The following is a 20,443-nucleotide window of genomic DNA, read 5'->3' on the forward strand; positions in this document are numbered from 1 at the left end:
CTCCCTAATCCACCATTTCTGTGACATCATCTCTGCAACTCTTTTTAACACCAATTAAGACGTATTCATTCTCTCCCCAAAAGGAGGAAATACAAAGTCCTATTAGTCACCGTTTCTCTTCCTGGTGATGCTAGTTTTTCTTCTAGATCAGTAAAAAGTCCACTGGGGTATTTAATGTCTTAAGACTAAATCCCAAAAGTTAACTATCACCAACTTTTCTTATCTAAAATAGTAGAAGAAGGGGACAGAAAGATGAAACACACATGTACGTAAACAAAGCAAGAAACAAAATATGCACACTGCACAAAATATGCTATTGTTCTTGTTTCTGTAATTGGACACCAACCTATAGCAGAAATTGAAGTTCCTTTGTCCACTACTTATTCCATGTTTTTTTACCTTTAGCCTTCACCTCAAATGGTCAAATTTCCTTAGCTGATTGGATGATTCAAACCTTCATTGTAAGGAATCTGAGCCCTTATAGGTCCTGCATTAAGTGGGTAGTCTTCTATTACCTTTTATGACTGGAAATGGAGGCCCACAGATTCCCCTGAGTTCTAGTCATAGTCCTCTCTGTCCCCATTATATACAACAACCCAAGTTGCCCTTGTTAATCAGGATTAAGCACCCTATCTAGGAAAGTAACCCCCTTCTTTTCCTGTAGTAAGTTTAGTGGCCTGAGGAACCCAACAAGATCAAGTAGCAATCTCAACTTCCCATTTTATAGAACTATTTTTGTGTCTCCCAGCACAAACACTTGCCCTTTAGAAATCAATACTTCTTAGCCAGCAGAGCCCAAAACTTCAGGGGTCTTTAGTAAAATTTGGTGAATAAATTGTTAGGTGGAATAGTGAGAGAGGCCACTCTCAACTTCACCCATTACTTTCAAGACCTATGCATTTTGGCCATGGGGAAATGGTACCAATATTGGTCACTGGTTTAAAGCATATGTCACATCCTTAGGTCAGTTTCCCAACCTCACAGATATAATCTCCCACCATAACAGACACTATAGCTCCATCTTGAATAGACTATCTCAACATTATACATGGCCAACTGTTTTTTGAGTAGTGGAGCACATGTTAAGAGCAGTGAATTTCACGGCTGTGAGGCCAAGCCACACTTCTTTTCCTGAAAAATTAGATATTTGATGAGAAGCAATGTTATGTGGAACAATATGATAGTGAATAATTCATTCTATAAATCTATGAATGGTTATACTGGCAATCCTATCATGGGCAAGTATGCCAATCTATATTCAGAATACACATATATTCAAGTAAGACAAATTGCTGCTTCCTCCGTGATGGAGGAGGTTGAAGGTAATCAATCTCCCACTGAGCAAGTGTCTGTTCTCCCCTGCCCACCCCCCTCCACCTCGAGGAAATGATGTTATATCAGGGCTCAAGATTGTTTCTGGTGTTGGCAGAGAAGTCCATTGAATAGTGATGAGAGCCAGACCAGTCTGACTAAGGCAAAGTCAATGTTGTTGAGCCCATGCCTAACCTTTATTCCTGTTGCCATAGCCACTTTGCACGTTGAACAATCTGCCATGAAGTAGCTTGGGAAAGAAGCCGACTGACATCAACAGGATAGCTATTTGGAGTGACCACCTTTGCCTGAGAAAGTGAGAAAATTGATCAGATTTGCATGAGCAGATGGAAAGGAAGAGATGTTAGTTTAAGCAAGAGAATAAAGGCAGGGATAATCATAGAGTTTGGCAAAGCATGGGGAGCCCAGCCTGGCTGGAGGCAAGTTTGTGCTATGAACTTTTTGAGGAAGAAACAAAGGTCAGAAAGGGAGGGCGTTGCAAAGTTCTATTAATAACAACAGCAACAAATTTTGTAATTATGTAGGATGACTGATATTAATAGACTTATTGTGGTGATCATTTCACAATGCGTACAAATATTCAATCATTATGTTGTATGCCTGAAACTAATATAATATTATATGTCAGTTATACCTCAATGAAAAAATCATTAAAAAATAACAAGAACACATAGCTTACACTTATCTAGTCCTTACTGTATACTGTGCTGAACACTTTATGAAAGGTAATTAGATCATGAGGGTGAAATGTTCATGAATGGTATTAATGCCCTTATAAGAAAACAGCAGAGAGCTAGCTAGTGCCCTGTTCACCCTGCAAGTATTGAGCAGTCTGCAATCAGGAAAAGGACCCTGACCAGAACCGGACCGTGCTGGCATCCTGATCTTGTACTTTCAGCCTCCAGAACTGTGAGAAATAAATCTCTATTGTAGATCAGCCAACCAGTTTATGGTATTTTCTTATAACAGCCCAAAATGATTAAGGTAGTATTATTATGACGACCATTTTAGAAAATAGTTTCACGAGGTTAAGTAAGAAATTATAGATTCCCCATTGAAACTGACACACAGAAGCCTACAGAAGTTGTTCACCACTGGGTTCTACTGCCTTGTCATTCAGGCTGAATAGTATGGACTCTAGTGTTAGACGAAGGGGAATGACTGAGGAGATTTGAGAAAACAAAAGCTTTAAGAAAATTACTCTGGCAATGTGATGTGGAACAGACTAGTTTCTCTCTCTATTAGTGAATGATTAAGAAGAAGTAAGGTGGAAAGGACTTGGGCCTGGAAGACAGTCTCAGGTTTGTATCTCAGTTCTGTCTCATAATAACCTATGATCAGCAAAATTCTTAACTTTATGTGCCCCAATTTCCTCATTGGTAAAATGGAGATTTAACAGTTCTTGCCTAATAAGACTGTCCTGAAAAATAAACAAGACACGGTGCATTATGCTTTGTCCCTGATACAGAGTTGATACTCCACAAATGTTGATCCTCTTCTTTTCATCCCCTTTATCCCAAGTAGTGAATATTGGAAGAGGTTTCTGAAGGCTCTTCAAAATAGAAGTCTCATTGTTCTAGAATTTGTTAAATGAGACTCTTTCAGAGGGTAGGATGGCATCTTGGATACAAATCCATTCAACAATCATCTATTTATTACCTGTTATGTGCCTTTCTTAATACCGGGCTCTGGAGGAAGTAAAACCAATGGGTTATGGTCTCTTGGCAATGAATAGATAAGTCTAAGCCAATGAGATAAGGACTACAGTAGAGTTTGTACCAGGGGGCACAGGAAAACAGTTGAGGGAGTGTAGGAGTCTATCATCAGTTTCCAAATTGGAGTTCACTGATTACTTAAATTTCAGAAAAACAACAGTATCCCTCAAAATCACTCCAATAGAACCTTATGTTATCTCAGTTTTTAAAAAGTTAACGGTCTTTCCTCCCTCTCCTGTCCTCCCCCAAATCAAGAGACTTTGTGGCGAAAATGAAGATCATTGGCTAATAAGGTGATAATCTCAAGTTTCTCTATTGGTAGCTAAGAAAGTAGCTCGTAAAAGGCAAAAAGCTCAACCAGGGGCTTATTTATTATTCTCAAAAGTTCCAATGGTGAGTAATTGGGCAGGAGGGAATGAAGAATAAAAGAGAGGAGTTCAACACTCTTTGAACGCTAATGGAAAATAATAATTCACTTGAGAAAGAGAGAACTTAAAATTACAGAGAAAATAGGAAAATACTTCCTTTTCTCCTTTTGAGAGCATGAATGGGGAAAAACAGGTCAGAAACAGGGGTGAAATTGGTAGCTTCCTTGCAAGACGTTCAACTTACCAGGTTGTCTCAAAAAACTGTGGCAAGAACCACGGTATGGCACTGAATTTTAAGTTTTCCACATCTGAAATAGCCTCTCCCCTCAGTTCTTCACTAAAACTTATCCTACCCCTCTTGCCTTGTGTGGAGATACAGTAACAAACAGAAGCACGGTGTGTCAAAAGGAAGAGTGGCTGGCCCCACTGCAAACTTGTGGCTGGCTTTTATAAAGAAGAAATATCCCTGAGGGAATAGGGCTCAGGGAGCCAAATGTTGACCTAGCAGCCACAGAACCGCCAAGGAAGAGCTGGATAAGGGAGCTGCACTGTGGGCTGGACAACTGGAGCAGAAATGGTATGAAACTTCCTCTTATCCCGCAAGAAGATGAGCAGTGAAAGTAGAAGAAGCAAACCCTGGAGTATTAAGCACTATCCCTCATCTTTGATGTTATGTTTGAAAAGAAGACTCATCCATATTTTTGTTTTTCTCTCTAAACAGAATTTCTGTGCGCTGTCACTGTTTCATTAACTTCCCTCAGAAGAACATAATTTCTACTTCCGTGACTATCTGTGCTACCAAGCCTAGCTCTTACACAAGTACCCTATATACTCAATATTCCATGTACTCACATGACGCAGAATACTCGATTCCAAGTTGTGCAAACCAGAAATGAAGATGTTTTAAATAAGCCTCACCTGCTCACAGTTGACAGCCTTGTGCTGGGAAATTTGGGCTAAGAATTAAAGTGATGTGGTGTTGCTGTTGCTTGAGTTTCCAAAGCTTCAGGGGCTCAAAGGCATGTAATATCAGAGATGACAGCTGTCTGTCCAGGATGAAGCATTTTCAAACAGGTGCACATTTTCATGCAAGCTCCCAACCTACTAATAACCTACCTTGTCAAAAATTTCAGCATTTTCTAAGGTTAAAATGAAATCTCACATGGGTTTCATTGGCGGGCTGCAATTGCATCTTGTGAAGTAGATAATACGATTTGATCTTTCTCCTCACTCTGACATGCAAATAAAAGGAAAATTCTATGACCCATCTTCACTCCTACGATGTGAAGCTCCTCTTCATTATTTTAGAGATACTGGGTTTAAGGTCTGAGAACACTTGCCCAAAATTAAGTTAGGAAAATATATAGAATATAATATATACAATTTATATATTGCATATTATCTATGTTTATTGTAAATATATAATATATATTTATTATTGAAATAATCAGCTGTAACACACCCATATATACCTCTCCTTTCCCTTCCTGATCCACCCTCCGCCCCTATCACCGCACGCTATAATCTATACTGCAACCACTGGGTTATTTGTTTTTCCTTGAACCTATCTGTCACATTCCCAAACCTTGTATCAGCAGTTAACCTTTTCCCCAAAGTGACACATGTAAAGAATTATATGCCAGTGTGCAACAAAACAACTCACAGAGCCACGTCCAGGTTTTGACAAAACCCCAAAATTCTGCAGAGAGCTAAAAAAGTGTAATAAGTCAAAGCAATGCAGACATTATCTAGAGGAAACAGGCTGCTAGTGAGGCACGATTCCCTCTGAGTAAACTCTTGGGAGCTAAGTACTCTCCCACTCAAAGCAAGGGAGTGAGAATGAATATTTATAGGGATAACCTTGAATTTTCTCTAATTTTAAAAATGTGAATCATTTTCAAACTTTGGTGCTTTATTATATTTGCCATGGACTGCATAAATACTGTCTTAGTCCTTTCTACTCTTGTATACTGAAATGCTTACCCCCATATCACGACTTGCTGAAAAACCTTCTCATCGTCTAAGGTTCAATTTAAATGCCACCTCCTCCACTGAAACAGATGCTATGCATGCCTCAGCCAAATCCTGTCTCCATGCACAACTCAAGTTTATAACTTCTTTGTCTGAGGCCTTTCCCTGGCTGCATAGGAATGGACTCAGCCCACATGCAGGACAGCTCAGAAGAATTGGAAAGTTAACATCCCTGGGCATAGCCCTCAAACAATAATGAACAGGATTTGGAAAATAAATATCTCATCTTCCTTCCCCCTCAAGTAGAACAACACTGATGTGTGTTCTTCACCATGTCCCAGTGGTCCCCAGTGGGAATGAGAACCATTTGCCTATAACAGTGACCTCCTTAGCATCCTGTTTGCTTTCCTGGGATTACCTCCCAAATCAACCTTGTTCTCAAATACTCTCGATATCTGCTTCTGGGGGAATCCAACCTAAGATTTCTTGGAAATCCTTTTCCAATGGCCCCATAGAAAATAACTCCTTCCCCTTCTGAGCTCACTTAACACATTGTTACAGTAGGGAGACTGTCACACAGGATATAAAAAAGACAGCGAATTGTAGCTATATCTGTCCCTCTCACTAAGCACATGAAGAGAAAAATTACAATTCTTCTATATCTGTATCCTCAAATTGCTGAGCACCACACTCTGCACATTCCTAGTACTTCATAAATATTTGTTAACTTGAATTAATATCAATATACCCATAACATCAAATATAGCAATTCTTAATGTTTTCTCTGCCTACGATATTATTAAAGAACAAACATTGAGAAGAGAGTGGAAGTTTAGCATCATAATGATAGCTGGCTAAAGTGTTTGATTCAACCTTTCCTTAGATTCTCTTTAAAAATGTACAATAATTTGACAAAAGGAAAATATTGTGGTAGCATGATAACCTAATTATGAGAATAAGATAGAAGAATAAACTAAGGTGGAGAGGCCAGCATAGTGTGGAAGCAGGGAGAAATTTCCATCAATTACATCACAGATATGTGTGGATTAAGAAACACGATCACGAGCCAAGACATGCTCAAACTTAAACAGAATAGCACAGCTTGGAGGAGGATGAAAAGAGATTAGAGCCACTACCACTCTCTGCCTCTAGCTCAAAGCACAAAGCTAGAGGGGACGAAAGCCACTGCCACCCCCTTCACTAAATGCAGACTATCTTTGTGGGGAGGTACCACCCTCCCAACTCCTTCTCCAGCATCCTTTTATTGAGTTCCATGTGCAACATGATGAGTGGTTGAAAGTAGTGGTGGGGGGGTGAAAAATGGACCTAAGCATCCCGGAATGTCCTCTAGGGCAAAGCATGGAATGTACACACAGAGGACGGGGTAGATTGCATGAATCAACCTGGTCAACAAAGAGCTTCTATAGAATAGAGCATTGTACGATGGTCAAGAGCATAGACTTTGGAATCAGATAGACCTGGGGTGGAATCCTACCTCTTCTTAGTACTTGTCAGGAGATTTTGCCTTACTTAATTTAGCCAAACCTTAGTTTTCTTATAAGATATAGGATAAGAATAGTATATTCTTACATATATTCTTGTAGGATAAGAATAGCAGCTCTCTCATAGAGCCCTTAAGAAGATTAAATGAGACAAGTAGTGTAAAGATCTTAGGGCAGTACCTAGTAGAGTAGCCAAGATTATTTCCCCCACTCCTCCTCCCCTTCCTCCTCCTCCTTCAACACCATCATCGCTCATGCATTCTGCAAAGTCAAACAATGAGACAGTTGAAAAGGAAAAGTGTTCATTTTGGTTCAGCAGATCTATAGAAATTAATGCTTACAGAGCAATGAATTCAGGGCTCAAGGTTATGCAAATCAAATTAGCATCTAGCTTTATAGCTAAGAAGGGAATGCTCTCAGCTTCCAAGCGGATGGTCAACATGAACAAGAGTGATCAAGCCCCTCGTTTCATGGGACCAGTATAGATTTCTCCTCATTTGGTATGATTGGAAATAAAACAACTGATAATGTAGGGCCTAGGAAACATTGTGTTCTACTTGTAGAGAAGTTAATTCCCAGAAAGTTCAGAAAAAGAAAAAAAAAAAGAAGAAAACCCGGTCAAATGTAATCACAACAGAATTGAAAGAAAATTTTTGGAAAATTTCTGCTCTGATCTTACTAAAATTTATTAAATTCTTGTTAGTGTTAATCTAGAACTGACCTGTGACAAGAAAAAAAGTAGGATTAGATAAAAAGAAACCAAGTTTTGTATATGAAAAGATTACAAGATAATCAAAAAGACAGTAATAGAACCAAAATCTACATTAAAGAAAATAATTAGCAAAATTGACTCAGCAGAAAATTGAATCTACAATGCAACTGGAAAACTTCAAAAATTCTGCCAGAATGCAAAAGGAAAGACATAGAGATAAAGAAATATAGTTGGAAGAAATAAGTACAGACAACAAAAAATAAAAGCCAAGCTCCCACGTACAAATAAAAACTGCTCAGAATTGACAAGGCAATTCCCAGATTAGCAACTGAGATCTAGCAATGGGATCTGGAATATAGAACCCACCATGCATTGTCTTCTTCCTACTGCATACAACCTCCGCTGTTCTCTCTCCTGCCGCGTTTACCTCCTCATATAGATGTCAGGACTCTAATTTTCGAGACTAATTTTTTTGAGGGCAGAGACTGTGTTTTAACCCAGTTAAGCCTGATACTTCATAAATGCTGGTCCAGCCGACATACAGATCAGTTTAGGTTTATGAGGACTTCTCACCCTCAGAAAGAACAAATGAAGTTCTGAGTACGTCCTCCATACAACTCTTCAAGAAAAATTTCCTAAATGGCCAAATGGCCAGGAATGCACTCCCCTATCCTCATACCCTCCACGTGCAAGGGAGGTAAGATTGTTATCAATTGAGCATGTTCCATTTCTCATAGTAATGGCATTGTATTTTGAACTGCACTGAAAAGTATCAGAATACAGTTACCAGAAGAATTTGGAGGATTTTCTAGAAGGTGAGGAAACCACTTTGGAGAAGCATGCTTTGGTCTTTGTTTCACTAACTGATTTTGCAGAAAGGTACTGAAGGGGCCATGTGGGAGTATATGTCTTACTTCATGAGAAAACAGCAAATGATAACTTTTAAAACCGCTACAAGGGAATTTGTCAAGAAAGGCAGTGCTAAGGGTTGAATGGAAACGGATTCCCATGTCGTATGTATCACCAACTCCCATGTTAGCTAACGTATATTCATCAATATAACAATAACTAATACCAAATTATCAAAACAGGTTCAATTAAGTTTAGTAATGCTATTTGAGATAAAATAAAAGAAATTAAATTATATGAGACACTTCAAAATGATTTATATGTTTTAAGATTTGATCAATATTTTAAATACTAACACAGCTATTTGGAAACCTGGCTCTCAATAAAAACGAATTTTGGGAGATTTCTGAATTGTTTGCATGTGTATATGTGTGTTTGTATGTCATGGTTAGGAGCTCAATCATTGGATTGCAAGAAACCTGTCTTTGAACCCTGGTTCTGACACTTACTAAATGTGTGACCTCAAAAAATCTACTTAGGTAATCTAAAGCCCAGAGAGATTACCTGTAAATGGGGCTAATAATACCTACTCTGGAGTACCGATGGAAGACTAAATAGCTAATTTATTGAACACTTACTATTTGCCCAGCAGTAACCTAAGCACATTAGATGCATTAATTCTCATAACGATCCTATGAGGTAAGAACAGCCATTGTCCCTATTTTGTAGCTACTGGTGCTGGAGACCATTAACTTGGGTAAGTAACTTGAGCAGAAGCATACAACTATAAGGTAGCAGAGCCAGAATTTGAAGCCAGGAGCTTGGATACAGGATTCTCTAAGCTCTCTATCACTGTGTTAAATATGTACGTATAAAAACATAAAGTACTTCACACATAGGAACGTAACAAATCATAATATTTACTCTTCAAATCGTACCAAAGTTACAAAGTAACAGCAAGTTACAATACATAATCCTCTAGGCTACAGAGCTGGGGACCTTACTCAGTGTTCCTAAACCTTCACCGAGTCTGCACGGGTGAGAAGAAAGAGAAGAAAGAAAGCACCCACAGGCCTATGGGGTTGCCCTGGCTGCCTCCCTAGCCTTGGGCTGAAACAGATTTCCTGTGTTGCTGCTACAGATCTTACCTGTGGGTCAAGATACTCAGTCTGTACCACTCGAGCTCAAATATGTCAGATGCAGTGGATGCATCCAACTTTTGTTATGTCTGGCTCTCTCTTTGATTTCATTACTATCTGCAGAAGTGATTATCAAACTTGAGCATGCATCTGAATCACCTCGAGGGCTTATAGAAACATAGGTCACTGGGCTTTGCCCCCAGAGCTTCTGATTTGGAACGTCTGGGGTGGGGCCCAAGAATTTGCATTTCTAACATGTTCCAGGGCATGCTAATGCTACTAATCCAGGGACCACACTTTGACAACCACTGATTCAAGAGGAGGAGTTGGTTGGTAAACGTTTTCTGCACAGGGCCAAATAGGAAATACTACAGGCTTACAGGCCATACAGTCCCTGTCATTCTGCCACTGTAGATTAAAAGCAGCCTTTTAATATATAAATAATACACAATAAATGAGCATGGTTCCAATAGAACTTTATTTACAAAGACAGGTGGCTGGCCCATGGGCTGTAATTTGCCACCCCCTTGCACACCCCTTGGTCTAGAATACAACAAGAGACTCTGGGGCCCTACTTCTTGGAACTCAATATGTAATGGCCAAGTAGAAGAGGGTGACCCTACAAAGGAAACAAAATATATCCAGAGATGTAGGAAGAAGAAAATCAAGAGTGTTGTATCATGGAAGCCAAAGAAAAAGAGATTGATCAACATGCCAAATGTTGCTGTGATCAAAAAGCTGAGACTGAAAATTTTAATTAGATGCGGTGATTCAGAATAAAGCTTAAGCATCAGTGGGAGGGCTGTTTTAGGGAAAAGATGGGGCCAGAACACAAACTAGAGAGGATGGAAGAGTTAGTTGGAAGTAAGAAAATCTCCGATCTTGGAAATATGAGATATGTGGTAGATTACATATCACCACAATTTCTTGGCTCCCATCGAGAGGTGGGGTCTAATTCCCCCCTTGAATTCAAATGGGCTTTAGTGACTTGCTTGACCAATAGAATATGGACTGATTGATGTTCTGGGCTGAACTACAAGAAGCCTTGTGACTTCCACCTGAGTCTCTCAGAACACTCACTCTTGGTAAAGCCATCCACTCTGTAACAAAACTTTCTACTCAGAGACTATCATACTGTGAAGATGAGATGGAATTTGGGGAGGAAGAAAGAACAAGAAGCACTGAGCTGCCAGCCATGTGAGTGAAGAAGCCATCTTGGAAGTGGATCCTCCAGCCCTAGCTTCCCCAGTTGGTGCCATGTGGATCAGAGGAAAAAATATCCAACTGAGCTCTTCTTGAACTCCAGATCCACAATATTTGGAGCAAAATAAAATGGTGTTTTAAGGTCTTAAGTCTCGGGATAGTTTTTTATGCTGCAAAAGTTAACTGGAACAAGGAATATGAAAGAACAACCACCACCACTCAGGAAGGCTGCAGGAGAGTTCTTAGGGGAGAACCACATTTCTGTTAGAGTCAGGAGGTGGTAAGGAATTCTGTGACAAGGCTGAGAAAGAAATGGAGCTTTACAACAATGAAATAGGAGTTCCATGCTCAGAGGGGAAAGTTGAGCATAAGGAGGGCAGCAGCAAAGTAAAGCGTCATTGGAGAGGAACACATTGGAAGAAGTATACATGGGCAGATAGGTTACTGGAAGAGTTGACTTTTTGAATGGTCGCTTGGCATGAGAAGATGGGGGACTTGGTCCAGTTTAACTGACCTCAATAGCCCAGTCATAAGATAAAACATTGGGATGTGGCCCTGTCAAATTTCCAAATTGCTTGTCAGGAGAAGCTGTTGTGGCGCCAAACTGTATTTTATCAATCTTTGCATTGATGTAGCATGAAAACCCCATTTAGCTCTAATGGAGTTTGTCTCTGAGAGTAGTAAGGGAAACTGGCTACTCTAATCACCAAGAATTTATTCAGAGTCTATGTGAGACACTTTCAAGATCTTAACTCTCAGGGGTGGGGAAGCAGATGGTTGATGGATGACAAAAAAAGAGGAAACCTCAGAGAAATAGAAAACCCCTCTCAAATCCTGCATCTTAAATTTCAAATCTTCCCTCTGTCGCTAGCTGAAATATAGTGTTCTCTCCAGAGGTGTTTGGAATTTGTGTGAAAGCATAACACAGTGCTTTTTTTTGAGTCAGCAAAAGGATCCAGAGACAAGAGGACAGAGTGTGCTGCATTATTAATAGAAAAAGCATTTTCCATTTTATTAGGAGCACCTGCACTCTTAAAACTCCACTGAATGCTGAGTTTTGCCAGATGAAAGACTGAATGAACTAGCCAGCCTTTCACCATTGCCATGGGCTGGATTTCCAGAGTAGTTTTGCTAAACATGAAATTAACAGTAGTATGCTTTCTAGAGCCATTGCAACTTTTGTCCATACTGCACAAATAAAGTCTTAAGAACGGTGTGGTGTTGAAGAACATACCTAGCATCAGGATAGCCCCTGTTTCCATTTAAGGAACAAAATACATGGGAGTGCAGAACCAGAATAGAAAATCTTTCAAGTCTCTGATTTGCCACGAAAGTATAAACTAGAGAACTAATTGAGTTGATAACCGATGACACCATTAGAATCAATTTATAGTTAGGATAAACAGGACAGCTTGATGGGAACAGATACTATAGGTAGGGAGGTAGAAAATAAAATACAGTCCAGATTCTAGGTGATGTTTGCTTGCCATGTGGGGAAAATCTTGTGAATAGAAGAAGTTCCAAAGAAAAGAGTCATGAACAATTTCTTCTTCCAACACCTGGCTTTGAAAGCAGATGACTAACAATTGAATGCCAACAGACTCGTCCAAGTTGATAGATACACGGGTATTCAATTTCTAGGAATATTCTTTCATGAAGCGGTCTCTGCTCACTGAAATCTTAACCTTTTGTTATTAGAAATTTGATAGAAACTTTGTCTTTTGCTTTTCTTCTGAACATTACTTTAAAATTCTATACCCTAATTCCATCAGTCAATTTAACAAGCCAATAGGCTTTGCGGAGAACTGGAGACAGCATGAGAGCAAAAGAATAGGGTTCAAATTAGACCATATTTACAGGTAGCTCACATACTTACAGAGTCAAACACAAGCACAGTCTGAGGCCTGGCTGCTAATTTGTTTCTAACTGTATGTTAAAAAAAAAATCATCAGCCTAGCTGGAATAAGCTGGGTTGCTATAGAAACGGACCCCTCTCCCACCTCTTATTTTACTGTTCACAGCTTTCCATGTGAAGCTGCACTGTGTCACTTCTTTAACTGACTGAAGAGGCAGTTTCTACAATTTTTCCCCACCACTCATATTACCACTTGCAAAGCCTATAGAGGTTGATATTTCCTCTTCCTTCTGGGTGCAAAGTGAGATAATTCAATGGAATAATTATAATAAACAATTTATCCCATTCAGGTTTACTGTCTCATCCTTGCTTGCTTTTCCTAGAGCATTAGAAATCCATCACTGGTTTGAGATCTCTTTAAAAATGCATGAAAGGAAGAGAATTGGCAGCACAGTTAAATGAATTTAATTCAGCCAGATTTTACATTATTAACTCACTTCCGAAGTGCTGAATGTGGGGAATGATGGAAGAAGAAAGTGGAACTAAAATTGGCCCATTGATCCTGGTAGTCTCTGTGCCAAGCAGACGTGGGAAACAGGCTAGGAAAACTGTAAATGTCTTTTGACACCAGTTAGAGATACAGAGCATTCATTTATTTTAATCAGTATGAGATATGTATCCAGTGGATTCTCCCCCTACTCATTACCAATTGCACCCTGATTCTGACTTAACTGATGCCAGAGTTGGCAGCCTCAAAGTCCAGGATTGTTTGAAATGACATATTAGAGCAACAGGACTTCCCTCTCCTCTGTTGTTAAAAAGAAACAGGGAATGCCTAGAAATCAGTAGAAGAAGATACTTGGCATTCAAGTGATTACACTCATGCTCCAAGATTCTGCCTTTGGAAGGAAGAGGAAGAAGTCAATGTACATAATAAAGTATTCAGGCTATGAAAGAGAGTTCTGAATGCATGTGCTTTACAGTTGTTCCATGGACAGAACAGCAGAGACGTTTATTCCCTCCAATCCCCATTTGAACGCTGAATGCTGAAATACAGCCCTTCCAGTATCAAAGACATAACTTCTATCTTATTTGGTCTTTGCCTTTAAAAATAGGTTGCTTTTCTATAGGATTAACACCTTCCTGGCTCCTTATATACTGCTCACTTGCTAAGTGACTCAGTCTATTTATTGTGCATGATTAAGAAGCTAGATGACCACCATTCTGAAAAAGTCACTGAAAGGAGATTTCCAAAATGTGAATGTGTGTGAGTCAGTAAGGCTAATCACAAATAGCCTGCTCTCCTTCTGAGCACAAGGTAGGATTATATTTCCTGCCCCTCTTTGAAGTCAGGTAAGGCTATGTGACTTGCTTTGGTCAATGAAAAAGTGTTAAAGTGATATTCCTGTGTGGAAGTTTTAAGAGCCACTATGTGATTCACCACATTTCTTTTCCCTGCTGCGGTGATAGCGCAAGCATATGATGAAATGGAATCTCCATAAGCCTACAACAATGAGATTCCCCCGATGACTAGTATTGTACAAACATTAAGAATGAAAAATAAATCGGTCTTGTATAAAGCTTGTGAAATTTGGGGATTCCTTGTTACTTCAGCAGTACTTAGCCTATCCTGACCCATGTTCCCATTAAAATGCTGGTAAAAGAGCAAAATAAGATGCAAAGCCATAATAACAATGAAAATGTGAGTAATACCCAGTAATTTGCTGAATCCTACGAGGAATTTCCACTAAATGCAATGGAGATGAGAAAGAACTTAGAAAAAGCGTTGTGGACCTTTCCTCTGAGTAACAGTAGGATTTGAAGGTCAGAATATTAGTTGGGCTTTTGACCCAGCCTCACCATCTTACCCCAAAGTTGCAAGGCCTGTGGGAGAAAAATACACATAGGCGGCCTCTGAAATCCTGCACTGAAACTTCCTCCTAAAGAGGATAAAAGTGAGTCTCTCCAACTCTCAGTCTCCATTGATGCCCTTCTTTCCACATTCAGTCAGAGATGATCATCTTGGCCTCAGCTTAGGTGGGCCAGTGCTGTATTGTATGGTGGTTGATGACAGAAACAAAAGTCAAGAATAACCTTAATCAAGACAATGTGAGCAATGCATGTAAAGAGGATGACTAAACTTTATTGAAAGATTTTTCAAATGACTCAAAGAAATGAGGGGATGTGTCATTTGGATATAAATGTATAAGTATCCTGAAGTTTCTGATTATTCCTAGATGACTGTGTAATTGCCAAAAACATTTCAAATGGAGTTTGCTTTGAAACTTAAACTAATTCTAAAGTTCACTTTGAAAGAAGTGAACAGGTAAGAATATTGTTTTTGACAAGAGTATTGTAGGAATTCCCCTGCCAGTTATTAGTTATTAAAATGTATTATAAATTTATAATAATTAAAACATTATAATTCTGGTACAAGGATAGACAAATCAATTAATGCCACGGTAGAGACAGAAACAAATGTGTGTGTGTGCATGTGAATCAATTCATCATACAGGAAGCATTGAGAATTTAGAAAAATTAAAGACTATTCAATGACAGAGGCTGACAAAATCAATTTAGACATCCCCATCATACCGTATAATAAAAGTTCCTTGTTTGATCAAAGAACAAAATTTTTTAAATTATAAATAAACACAGTTAGACAGACAAGAGAGAAGAACTTATAGGTGAGTAAAGATATTATAAGCTTAAAAATAATGGAAAAACGGAAAAAATAAATACTAGTTTTGACTATAAAAGAATAACTTTATGATACTTTGGTGTAAATTAAATTAAATGACAGCAATAGACATGACAAAGATTTCATGACATTCACATATACAGAAAACGTACCATTGATTTTTAAACAAGAATCCTACAGAAAAATGAATAAAGTTCGTAAGCAGTCAATTCACAACAGCAAAAATAAAAGTAGCTAAAAAACATAAGAAATAAAAATTCGCTGATAATTAAACAACTGCAAACTGAAATAATGAGATGCCATTAATTCCTGTAAACTAAGCAAAGATTTTAAAAGATATGCAACTTAATTCTGACAACAGTGAAATTTGCATATAGTATGATTGCAAAAATATTATACATATGCACATATATTTGCTTATCTATATGCATGTTTAATATTAATACTCACATAGGTATACTTATGTTTAGAAAAAAGACTAGAAGTAAATATACCCAAATATTAACTGTAATTATTTCTGGGTGGTGAGATTACAGTGGAGATTATTTTCTTCTTGATTCTTTTTTTAAATTATTTTTTGCTTGACCTTTTTTCTTGTATTTTCTAAATATTCCACAATGAATATGGATTATTTTCACAATCAAGGAAAAGATTTAAGTCACTTGAATCAAGGTACAGAATTATAAGATTACCAAATGAGCTCCAGTGAAATTTACTGATAGAAATGTGTAGCATTTGAGTAACCCACACCTGGTAGTTTGCTTAATTGTATATGTCCCGATAGAAATGTAGAGAGGACAAGAGAAACTAATTCAAGGAAGAATGAAAAGTAATCAGAATAATCCGAGACTCCAGAAGCTTTTATTTGAGTTTATTGGTTTGTATTTATGATCTTTGGATCTCAGGTGCAGAAGAGGTTATGTTTATCATACCTTTTACTTCATGATGTATCATCAACACTGGTTTGTACAAGGCTCTTCTCTTATTTTGTTTACTGATCTATTCCCTTTTCATCTCTTACTCCTCTCCAGTACCCCACCTGTCAGCAACTGTCCTCTTGATGGTTCATTTATGCTCTTGTAAAATGTGGGTCATTATTTTGTATTGTAAAATTTTAATTTATGAAACCGAGCTTTGTTATATATCTCATTTTTTCTTACTTTTTTTTCACTTTCTACTGCTTTTAGGATCACATATGTTCTAAATTCTGGTTTCTACTTTCTGCACAATACTCCATGATGAATACCCACTACATTTCTTTTCTCCAGTTTCCCAGTTAATGGACACCCAGGTAGCCATCAACTTGTTATGACTGCAGTACTGTAATTAACAGCTTCATATATTTCCCCTTATTGAGCTATATGACAACTTCTTTCAGATTAATCCCAGATGAAGAATTGCTAGGTCACCATGGATGTATATTCATAATTAGCATAAGGAGTCCCAAATTGGAATCCAACCAAGCGCCTGCTCTGGTCCTCACTCCCATCAGCGATACATCCCCACATCCCCAACAACATTTAACATTAATATGTTTCCTCATTTTTTCCAGTTGGGTGCAAAGTGAATTCTCACTATTGTTTTAATATGTATATCTCTCTGATTACTCTTGATTTTAAGCACCTTTACATATGCTTGTTGGCTTTTAGAGTTTTTTATTCTGCAAATCTCTTATTCATATTTTTTGCCCAATTTTCCATGAACATTTTCATCATTTCTTGTTTATTTGCTGGAATTCCTTGTATATTCTAGATATTAATTCCATGTCAATTTTAGGTAAATGCCTTCTGTCATCTTTTTTTTGAGGAAGATTAGCCCTGAGCTAATTATCCTCCACCAATCCTCCTCTTTTTGCTAAGGAAGATTGGCCCTGAGCTAACATCTGTGCCCATCTTCCTCTATTTTATATATGGGACACCTGCCACAGCATGGCTTGATAAGTGGGGGGTAGGTCTATGCCTGGGATCTTGGTCGGGAAACCCCGGGCCACAGAAGCAGAATGTGTGAACTTAACCACTGCACCACCGGGTAAGCCCCTCTCATTTTTTAACTTGCTATTAACTTTGTCCATAGCATGTCTGATTTTGAGGTCATTTGCCATGTAATTTGTGCTTTTTTAAGTAGTCCGTCTGTGTCCCTAAGTCGCAAAGTATTTGCAGCCAACTTTTTCACCACCCTTGTCTATCTATGCAACTCAAAGAACTAATAAAACTCCAAATTGCAGTAAATTCAATGAGGCTCAATTAAAATATGGTACGGTAGCTCATGGATCACATTTTCTGCTTAGTTTTCCAATCTTTGAACTAGATCTCATAGAGGCAGAGATGTTTCTTATGCATACCACTATCAGAGCCTCCAGGATGATCTCTACTTCCATTCTCTCTCCATTCCATCTGTTCTAAGTATCTATTGCTGTGTAACAAATTACCCAAAACTTAGTAACAAATTACCTGAAACTTACTAGAGTAAAACAACCATTTTATTATGCTCAACGGATTCTGTGGATCAGGGATTTAAAGAGAGCACAATGGGGAAAGATTGCATCTGCTTTACAATACTTGTGGCTCACCTGGGAAGATTGAAGGCTGGAGATGATTTACCAGCTGGAGGCTGGAATCATCTGAAGATTTGTTCACTCACAAGCCTGGTACCTGGGTTAGAATGACTCAAATACTGGGGTTCAGTTGGAACTGTTGGTCAGAGAGCCCACAAGTAGCTTCTTTTTGTACTTTGGGCTTCCTCAGAAAATGGCAGCCTGAGAGTTGGATTTCTCAGATGGTATCTCAAAGATCCAAGAGAAAACTTGGAGGAAGCTATATGGCCTTTTCTGACATCATCTCATCAATTTTGCTGTACTTTGTTGGATAATTCAAGGAAAAGGGACTATAGACTCCACTTATTGGTAGGAGGAAGGTCATGGATTTTGTGGCTGTGTTTTAAAATCACTAACCCATTCATTTTATACCTAGTCCTGAAGTAATTCATTAAAGCTCAGCTCGGATAATATTACCTTTCTCAACAAAACTTTCAATGGCTTATTGCCTTATTGTTAACGGTTGAAGGGTTATGCCCAAACCCCTCAAACCAAGGCCCTTTACAATTAGACCTCAATTCGCATTTCAGCCATTCTTTCTCACTACTTTCCAAAGTGGAGTCTTTAAGCTCCAACTAAACTGGACTTCTAGATGCTGACTTCCTTATTCAATTCATACTTTTCAACCTCCCCACGTATTTATTTCTGTGTTCCCTCTGTCTGGGATATACTCTCCTCAACTAATTCTCAAACTCTTCCCTCTTCTTTCATGCCTATTTCAAAATTCAGACTTCATGAAGATTTGCTTGGTAGACCACTCAGCCATCACTTCCCTACCCTCCATACACTTGTATGCATGACCTGTCGTATTTCTCCAATATTGCCCCTGTCTTAGTCAGTTTGGGCTGTTACAACAGAATACCATAAAGCTGGGAAGCTTATAAACAACAAAAATTTATTTTTCACAGTTCTGGAGGCTGGAAGTCCAAGATCAGGTCACCAGCAGATTTGGTGTCTAGTAAGGGACCACTTCCTGGTTCATAGATGGCTGTCTTCTAGCTGTAACTTCTCATGGAAGAAGGGGCAAAGGAATGCTCTGGGGTCTCTCTTACAAGGGCACTAATCCCATTCATGAGGGCTCCATCCTCAGGACCTAATCACCTCAAAAGCCTCACATCCAAATATCATTATATTGGGGATTAAGTGTCAACATATTAATTTGAGGGGGACACAAACATTCAGTCTATAGCAGCCCTTCAGATCAGGGCTCAAATTTGTATTCTAATGTTATTCCTTTGCATTTTTTTTTAAAGATTGGCACCTGGACTAATGACTGTTGCCAATCTTTTTTATTTTTTCTGCTTTATCTCCCCAACCACCCCCTGTACATAGTTGTATATCTTAGTTGCAGGTCCTTCTAGTTGTGGGACGTGGGACGCTGCCTCAACGTGGCCTGACAGGCGGTGCCATGTCCACGCCCAGGATCCGAACCCTGGGCCACCACAGTGGAGCACGTGAACTTAACCACTCGGCCACGGAGCCGGCCCCTCCTTTTCATTTTTTTTGGATTGATGACAGTAACTGCACCTTACTCAGCTTGCATTGTTTCAAGTAGTAGTTTCCAGACTTGCCTCTCTTAGGACAGTAAAATTAACAAAAAGGCAACTTATGGGGCCAAAAAAGAGCTACAAACTTTTTATTTTGCCAGTTAAGGATATTTTAAAAGAACTGCCATTTGCTATCACTATTTTTACATTCAACAGGGACATTTTAACATATGTAGGGACATAATCTCAAAATAAAGGTCGGTCCTTTCTACAAAAGTAGTTTTCAACCTTAAAGTAACACATATCTAAACACTACATTGTCTTTTCTCATTTGGTCACAAATATATAAGGACATCTTCTCTGACTGACACTAGCCCAAATTTTAGAGATTTGCTGCCCTATATCATCAGTCTTATGGTTTTGACCATAGCACTTAGTATTTTTTATAACTGAATCAAGGAAAACCTAGAAGGGAAGATGCTATTATATTTATTGCCTAGCATACAGAACATCCTGAAGGAATACCTCCAATGGACAAGAGCTCATACTAAGTGTGTGTACAGAGTGGTAAATAAAACAGTTGTAATCTCTCCCCTCATCAAGCTTACAATCTAGAAGGGGAAACAAGTAAATTCATAGTGGAAAAAGACAGTATCAAATAGTGATCAAGGTCGAGAAAATAAAAAAAAACAGGGTGATGAATAGAGATTGGTACTTTTTTTTCAAATACTGAAATGTTTATTGCATTTTTAAAGTATCCACAACCCTAAATATATTATTTCAAATTCCTCCCAAATTTCTTTATAGCACACAACATGATATGTTGAAACAGTCTTCTCACAATATTAGACTTGAAAATGCCATTTAGGAACAATATTTTAGGAAATAGAGGGTTTAAGGCAAGACATTCATTTGGAAACGTTAATTTTTTTCAATCATCCAGATTGACACAATTATTTTTCCACCTCCTCAGTGCCTTGGGATGTGCAATGCACATTCAGCAACAGGGCACATGT

This window comes from Equus quagga, chromosome 10 (assembly GCF_021613505.1).
Source record: "Equus quagga isolate Etosha38 chromosome 10, UCLA_HA_Equagga_1.0, whole genome shotgun sequence".
Classification (NCBI taxonomy): Eukaryota; Metazoa; Chordata; class Mammalia; order Perissodactyla; family Equidae; genus Equus; species Equus quagga.